The following is a 9,197-nucleotide window of genomic DNA, read 5'->3' as shown; positions in this document are numbered from 1 at the left end:
CACAGCAACCACCCAGTGTCCTGGAAGAGCGCTCCCAGCAGCTCCGGCCCCTGGCAGTGCTCAGCCGGAGTTCTAACTCAAAAAAAAAAAAAAAAAGGAAACTGCCCCCTCTGACCTGGCACCAGGCAGGTGGCCGTTAGTTCGGTTTTTTTTTTTTTTTCTTGCTCTGCTATGTCAGCACGTCCATGGGGCATGGGAGATCTTTAAATCCCATAACCCTTACATCATCTTGTTGCCATAGAGGAGTCAGGTTTTGTTCTTAGGTTGGCACTTAAACAAACATAAGGATCACACACAGAGACTTTAAGTGGGAAGAGACCCGAGAGGTCATTCTTGGAAGACAGTCCACTCTACAACTTAACCAATAATAAACTCTCATCTTTTCTTTGCTTAAATAATTCCCCTGAAAAGAAACTCACAATCTCTCAATGTAGCCCATTGTACTTTGAGATATCTTAGCAGTCCTTCCTTCCAAGTTGACTTTGAATAACTATTCTTTGATTCTGTCCATTCATTCAGGTCCAAGTCCTATAGTTCAGATAACATTTCTCCATCTTTTCCATTAGAATATAGTGAATCAGTCTAGTTACTGTGTGTCAGGCCCTGAGCTAGGCACTGGAAATACAAATACAAGAAAAAGAAAGAGTCTTTTTCTCAAAGAGCTTACATTCTAATGGGGAAGATAATACATAAAAGAAACCCAAGGAAAGAGATGTGGAGGGGGGGATGTGGGAGGAGAAGGTACCCATAGCAATCATGGTGGCTTGGGAGCATACTAGAGAAACCAGAGGGGTGCAATCTGGTAGAAAATGAAGAGAAGGTTGCTTAGACACCCTTCTTGAGCGGAGTTTATGGGAGAAGTCATCTGATCAGAAGGAAGGGCCCCTAGGAGCATAGGTCACTTCGGAATTGTGAACTTCAGGTTTGAAGTAATCTTCCAGGAAGAAGGGGTTTCTGGGACATGATGGAGAAATTCATAGAAATTTGTATGTACACATAGAAATGTGTAGCCTGGTGGGAAATGAAGAGGACTAGAGTATTGGGACTCTGTTGAATTTTTTCTATTGTGTCTCTTCCTTTCTCCAAGACCCTTTCAAAGCAGCACCCCAGTGATCATATCTGCCAATTGTTTTAGGATTCTGGGATGTAGTTACTTGTCCAGGTGGTGAAGTGGACAGAGTATCAGATCTGGAGTCAGGAAGACCTGAGTTAAAATCCCTCCTCAGATACTTACTAGCTATGTGACCCTTGGCAAGTCACTTAACTCTGATTACCTGTTTTCTGTAAAATGAGCTGGAGAAAGAAATGACAAACCACTTGGTATCTTTACCAAGAAAACCCCCAAAGGGGTTACAAAGAATCAGACACAACCAAAATCTGCTAAACAACAACAATAAAAGATACCTTCTTATCATCCTCCACCAATCTCAGACTTTAACTCTCTGGTTTTCATTTCTAGTCTCTTCTTTTTTATTCAAAGATAATTTTTCTTGGCAGAAAAAAATAAAGCACAATAAAAGTTGAGCAGGTTTGCTGTTTTCCTATTTATTATTATGGCCCAATCCACCCAACCGGTGATTCTAACTGTTCTTTGATCCCTCTTCTTTTTCCCCAAAACAGCTTAAAAATCCTTTTTTTGTTGACCTTAGCTTTCTTTGCCAGCCTCATAGGATCATAGATCTAGAGCTGAAGTGACCTTCAGGGGCCATTAGGAGGTTTAAACTCCTAATTTTTCAAATGAGGAATGTAAAGGTCCAGGAATATTAAGCGGTATTTCTTTATCTGTATAATGAGGAAGATGAAGGTCCTTTCTAATTTTAAAATCCCATTTCTCAGCAGGGATTCCTCAATCACTATTGCTGCCCCTTCTTCCATGACCTTTAACCTGACAGCACCTATTGATTTTCTATCATCATTCCTTGGAAGATGGACAAGTAGCAGCTTCTTCCTCAGAAGGTAAAGGTCCGTTTTATTCAGGGACTCTACTGCTTAGCTCCAATTTTTCAGCAGGTCCTTATTCCCTTTCTTTGTGTCATATTCTTTGATCCTCTTGTTGTTTGCCCTTCGTTTTCAAAGAGGACCAATGACATCACAAGGTGATGTCTTGATTTGCACATGAACTGGACTGAAGTGAGGCAGATTTGCACAAAGTTGTCAGCTTCATTCTTTTTTCCATAGTTATAGAAGTTCAGTGGTTAGAGAAAAGTCAAGATGATTAGTGATGGTCTGGGATGCAGTGGATGACCTTGGGGTCTTTGATAACTGACCAAACTCTAAGTGCTCCATTCTAAGTTGCCTTCATGGCCTTTGGAACAAAATGTTCTCAACCTTTCTCCTTCTCCTTCTCCTTTTCTGGTTCTCCTTCTTGAGTTCCTCCTACCAAATTTCAGTCTCTGGCCTCCTTCACAATTCCCAAACCCCTAAATCTCCTTTCTTCTCAATTTATTCTCTTCCAAGAATATATTCAGCATAAACTTTTATAATGGAATTGACTGGAACTATACAAAGGATTTTGTTCCTCTCATTTATGCCCTGTGTAGGTTATTAGCTTCTGGGAATGGGGGGCAAAAGAGGAGGTGGAATAAGGAAAATTTCAAAATATATTCTGCAAAGAACAAAAGAATTGTAATGAAACCTCAATAAATTGAGATAGTAATCTCATTGCAAAATTAAAAGACTTAAAAGATCTGAATAGAGTATTATATATAAATATATAAGGATCTTAGAGAGTTCTGATAGTATCCTAATAGGCTTTATTATATTATATTTATTATTTATTATTATGGGTAGAAATTTTAATTATAAGTAGCTTCTTCAAGTGACTTCTCAGTTGGTCTTTTGGGGCCTTATCAGTCTCTTTAACTTTCAATCCTAGCTAGAGGTGGAATGGTAGAGTAAGAAGAGTGCCAGACTTGGAAGAGTTAGAAGTAGGTTCAAATCCCCTCCCTGAACTGTACTAGTTACGTGTCTCCAGGCAAGTCGTAATCTATTTTTGTCTCAATTCCAAATGCTTACAATGGGGATAATTCTTACTTTATCTTCTGCACAGAGTTCTTGTGAGGAAAGGCCTTTTGTGAACCTTTAAGTATTTCACAAATATGAGTTTGTGCCTAACTGCTAGGGCTACTTTTTTTGAGATGAAGAGATTTCCACAGGAAAAGGAAGTAAACCAGTTGATGACGCTAAAAGCAAGGGGCCTTTGTTTGGTGCATTTTGACCTACACAAGGAAAGCATTTGAGACACCAGTGGGGTTTCAGGAGAGGAGGGAAAAGAAAGGATGAAACTTGATCACAGTTAATGGACAGATAAGGATATAACCAGCTCTCTGGAGGGTCAGGAATCATCAGAAACTTAGCCAGAGTGGGGTGCATCCAGACCTTTGGGGACCTGATCTTCAAGCCACAGCTGGATAGCTCCAATGAGAGGCAGCCCTCTAGTTTATGACATGCTCACATAAGACCTGGAGACCAGGTTGGTGGGGGCACATCCAGATTGTCTCATGCAACCTTGTTTTATATATATGTATACCCACATATACATGTATATATGTTGTTTCTCCCAGTAGAATCTGAATTCCTTGTGGGCACGGGTTCATCTTTGTTTTTTTGTCCCCCATCTTTGTTTTTGCATTCCTAGTGCCTAACACATAGTAGGACCTTAATAAATACTTGTTGATAGAAGATTTAGATTTTAAAACTCTCTTGAAACAGGGATACATGCTCTATATTTCCAGGCAGGTGAGGTAAACAAAACTCTGCCAGGTTTTTTTTTTTTTTTGCTTTTTGGAGGGTCACACGGCTAGTTTTTGTGTTGTGTCTGAGGCTGGATTTGAACTCAGGTCTTCCTGACTCCAGGGCCAGTGCTCTATTCACTGCGCCATGTAGCCGCCCTCTGCCAGGTATTTGTATTTATACCAGGAAAGTTGCTAAATTTTTGCTGATTAAGAGATTGAGAATGAGAATGAAGGCAGGTTCCTAGATTATCAGAGCCTGAAGGGAACTCAAAGACCATGTAATCCAACCCTCTAATTTTACAGGTGAGGACTAAGATGTGCACAGAAAGGAAGTGACTTGTTCCAAAATTAGTTACTGGTCACAAAATTAGTTACTGGCAAAACCTGAACTCAGTCTTCTGGCTTCTGGTCCAGTGTTGTTTCCCCTCCACTCTGTTGCCTAACTTAGTCCTTGCTCCCATTTGGGATCCAGGGGGAGAAGATTGCAATCTGGGCTTCATTAGAAGGCATTATACTTGACATGGCATCCGTTTTCACAATTATTATTTAGCTCAAGGGAGAATTCTGCTCTCAAGAAACCATCATAGCTTGACATCCAATGTACAAGTGTCTTAAAATAAACAGAAAGGCCTCATTAGTAGCATACGTTGTAAATTTTTATTGTAAACTTAAGAGAGCTTACAAAGATTATATATTTATTTTCTTAACCACATAGTCAGCAGATTGGCAAATGATGAGGAATATTTTTTGACATGAGGATATTCAATTAAATGAATCTGGCAAAAAATATTCTAACACATTTTGAACACATTGCTGAGCAACAGGAGTAACTCCTGACATTGAAAATAGGAAGAAAAAGGATGCAGTGCATGATTTTAAATAAGTAACTTAGATGTTGCTTCTTAAATTTTTTGCTATTTCATGTGTGTTTATGTGCATGTGTATGTGTAAAAACATGAGGTAGGGCTTTTGTTTTGTCTTATTATTTTTATTTAAAGAGAAACTATGCTTCAAAGAAGTATAGAAATAATTGTCAGTTTTACCAAAAAAAAAAAAAAAAGGAAAAAATAAGGGGAAGGGGTGAGGTATGAATCTAGAACCATTCCAACAAAGCTCTTAAGAGCCATCCCTCAAAGTGCACTGTATTAGGTATGGGCCCAAAGAAGTCCCCAGACCCAAGTCTGAGATTTTAGAAAATGGGCCTAAACGCAAGGATATTTCATTATGTAACTGACATAAAATCCAGGGTTGGAGCAAATACAGTTAACACAGCAATGTGAAGTGAAGTCACAGGAGTCCACAGAGGAAGGAATATCAGTCTCACAGCCAGCCTGGCTCCCAGCTCTGAGTTCAGCCTTTTGGCTCATTCTATACTGTCTTCTATGCGTACCTAAAATGGAAAGAGTGAAGAATATGGGGCTGATGTTAATCAGGGTTTGCCCAGGATAGAATAATTTTGTAAGAAGGTATAGTCTGCCAGGATATGAATGTAGGATGGTTAACAAAATGTTGCCAAGTTGGGGGTCTGTCAGATCTCATGATATTAAAGAGGTGAGGATGCAGCCATGCTGATGCTGGAATAGCACTGGGTTCAAATCCTGGGTTTAAACCCCAGTCCTGGTACTTACTAAAATTGTACGATTTTGGGTAAGTCACTTTCCATTTTCAGACCTCTGAAGGTCTTGTCCTGTATATGATCAGTTGTCATTTCTAACTTCACAATACCTCTTGGATATGTCCCCTTCCCTCCAGTCAAGTAGCTGCCTCCCTGATATGGTCCCACATTACTGCATGCTTGGCCTATTGTGATAGCCTTCTGGTTGGTCTTCTTATTTCAAGTCTCTCCTTTCCCCAATTCTCCCTCCATTCAGCTACCAAAGTGATTTGACTAAAATGTAGGTTTGACCATGTCCCTACCTCCCTGCCTTAATCTCCAAGTTCCAATGTTTTTGTTCAGTTGTTTCAGTGGTGTCTTTGTGACCTCCCTTTGGGGTCTTCTTGGTAAAGATACCGGAAGGGTTTGCCATTTCCTTCTCCAGGTCATTTTACACATGCAGAAACTGAGGCAAGCAGGGTTAAGTGACTTGCCCAGGGTCACACAGCTAGAAAAGTATCTGAGGCCAGATTTAAACTTGGCTCTTCCTGATTCTAGACTGGGTGCTCTATTCACTGCATTACCCAGCCACCCTATAAATTCCAATAGCTCCCTATTAATTCTAGGAACAAATATAAACTCCTCTAGCACAGAACACTCTCTACAACCTGGCCCCTTCCTGTCCTTCCAGGACTTTACTGCCATCCATAGATTTACATCTTGGCTATAGTATTCCTTACCCCTGACGCTCCTTCTCCTGGCTCCATCCCTTTTTTACTGGCTGTCTCCCAGGCCTGGAATGTTCTCCCTCCCCAGCTCCACCTCCTTTAAAATTCAACCTCACCTCAACCCAGAGGCCTCCTGGTCTTCCTTGCTTCCAATGCTTCCCCTTTGAGACCACCTTTATTTACATTGTACACATCTTGTAGGTACACAGTCATTTGCATAAAGTTTCCTTCATAAAAATATGAGTTCCTTGAAGGCAGCATCTGTTTTTGCCTTTCTTTATATCATGAGGGCTTAGCATAGGGCCTGGGCATTTGGGGGAAATGTTTAATAGATACTTGTTGGCTGACTGACTGTAAGGAGAAAGAATGATATAGTGAAAAGAAAACTGAACCTAAGAGTTGGGAAACCCACATTAAATTTCTAGGTCTTTCATTTATTAGCCTTGTGATCTCAAAAAAACTCACTTATGTCTCAGTTCTCTCACTTGTAAAATGGGAACATACTCCATAACCTCATAGGGATCTTGAGGAAGAAGCACTTTGATCATTTTGAAAATGCTACAGAAATGTAAGTTATTATTAATATTATAAAAAACTGGCCAACCTGGCCCCTGCTGGCAACCCTATGTAAAAAGGAAAATGATTTTCAAAAATCCTATAGAAAGCTCCAGTTTCCATAGGCATTAATCACAAGTTCACCTGAGTGCTAAGACAACTGTCCTTAAAGGCCTTTCAAATGATGAAAAGCTCACGATTAATTTATTTCAACGAGCAGCCCTCCCATAGCCTTTTCTTACGTCTTTAATTTTAAAATAATAATAAATGACAGTGAGCATTTAGATAGTGCTCATTTTGTGCCATTTTGTATGGCACTTTTACATGTGTCTCCTCATTTGATCTTTATAACAACCCTGTGTTGTTGTTGTTCAATTTTTGCAATCGTGTCTGACATTTGGGGTCTTCTTGGCAAAGATACTGGAATGGTTTGCCATCTCCTTTTCCCGCTCATTTTACAGATGAGGAAACCAAGGCAAAAGGTATACATGACTTGCCCAGGGTCACACAGCTAAGAAGTGTCTGAGGTCACATTTGAACTCAGATTTTTCTGACTCCAAGCCCAGTATTCTATTCACTTTGCTACCTAGTTGCCAATAACCCCATGGGGTTGATGCATCTCCATTTTAAAACTGAGGCAGGCAGAAGTTAAGTGACTTGCTAGTAAATGTCTGAAGCTGGATTTGAACTCAGGTTTTCCTGACTCCAAGCCTAGCACTGCAATATCTAGCTGTCTGTAAAGGATGTGAAAATTGAATTTTGAAATACAGGTTTATTGGGGCGGCCAGGTGACTCAGCGAGTAAGAGCACCGGCTCCAGTGTCGGGATGACCTGGATCAAATTCGGGCTCAGATACTCAGCACCACACCCAGAAATAACTGGCTGAGTAACCTTGAGCAAGTTACTTAGCCCCGATTGCTTAAAAAAAAAAAAAAAGAAAAAAAAGAAATACAGGTTTATTTTCCCACAGAATTTAGATTTTTTTTTTACAACATATATAATGTGACTGAGTTCATACTATTGGGAATGTATTTGAAAAATTTGGTAAGGTTTCACAATACCCAGGTATCTCTAACAAAGGGCCTACCTGCCTACCATCATTTAGTCTTCCACAGAAGGAAGTTAATATGAAATGACATCTTCTGGAGACCTGGAGGGCCATCTGAGATGCCTAAATAGAGTGAAGATTTTTTTTTTAATAGGCTGGGTCTTTAGTAATTGCTGTCTTCCCAGAATCCCTAGGGTCTCTTAAGCAAAATAACACATTTTTTATTTGGTTCATTTCATAATTCCTCTCTGCATTTTGCTCCTGACTCTGCAGACTTCCTCTTGCACTCTGTCAGAGCTGGAAGCTATCTCTCCCTACTCCCCCTTCAGCTTTTCTGCTTTCTTTTAAGTGTAATCTCCCTCTTTAGAATGTAAATTCCTTGAGGTGGGAGCGGTCTTTTTTTTTTTTGCTTTGGTTTGTATCCTTAACTGTTTTATAAAATTTTAAAACCGTTTGGTTTACAACATTCAATTTCACAAGTTTTTGAATTCCAAATTTTCTCCCCCTCTCTGTCTTCACCCCTCCCGGCCCATGGCAGCATGCAATCCGATACAGGTTCTACAAATACCTTCACATTAAAGTCAAGTTGTGAAGAAGAATTATAACCATTGGAGTGAACAACCAAAAACAGAGAGAGCAAGTAGTTTGCTTCCATCTGCATTCAGACTCTAGTTTTTTCTCTGGATGTGGACAGTGTTCTCCATCCTGAGTCCTTTGGAGTTGTCTTAGAGCCTTGCATTGCTGAGGGGAGCCCAGTCTGTCAGGGTCAGTCATCACACACGTCCTTAACTCTTAACCCAGTGCAAGGTACAGAGTAAGTACTTAATAAATGCTTAATTGTTTTGACTTAACCTTACACATGTATGTCCTTGGGGCAAAAGCCTTCAAGGAGTCTGCAGCAGTGGAAGGACAAGTGTTGAGTGATCAAGAATAGTCACTGGATTTAAAATTAGAAGGGACATCTAGTTTACATCTCTAAAGTTGGAGATCCCCTAGTCTATAGCCTCTCCCTCCCCTCTATTTTACTGATTAAGACACTGACTTGCCCTGGAGTCAGGTGGTTTGTCTTAAGGTCACAGAGTTAATAAGAAGGGAACCTAGGAATTGATCCCTTTTCCTTTGACTCCCAATCTAATCCAATGCTTTAAAAACAAACAAACAAATAACTATATTCTCCTCCTTTCCCAAAGCAGGTAAGGGGATAGGGATAACTTCAAGGTGGGAATTTTGTTCTCTCTCTCTCTGTTTCTCTCAGCTTTCTTTCTACTTATCTGACTGCTCCTTCTCAGTCTCCATTGCTAGATCTTTATTCCAGTTGTACCTACTAATCATGGCCCCAAGGGCTCTGCCTGAGTCTTCTATGCTGTCTCACATGGTGATCTCATCAGTGCTCATGGATTCAATTAGCATCCTGATGATGATCACCCTCAGATCTTCTTATCCACTCTTAGTCTCTCTGTCACTGGGCAGCTAGGTGGTACAGTAGATACACTATATATATATATATATATATATATATATATATATATATATATATA

The sequence above is a fragment of the Petaurus breviceps genome, unplaced genomic scaffold, assembly GCF_028583685.1.
Source record: "Petaurus breviceps papuanus isolate PSGF00001 unplaced genomic scaffold, PetGlider_PUasm1.0 187, whole genome shotgun sequence".
NCBI lineage: Eukaryota > Metazoa > Chordata > Mammalia > Diprotodontia > Petauridae > Petaurus > Petaurus breviceps.
The sequence above is the reverse complement of the archived record's forward strand: the minus strand, read 5'-3'. Positions refer to the sequence as shown.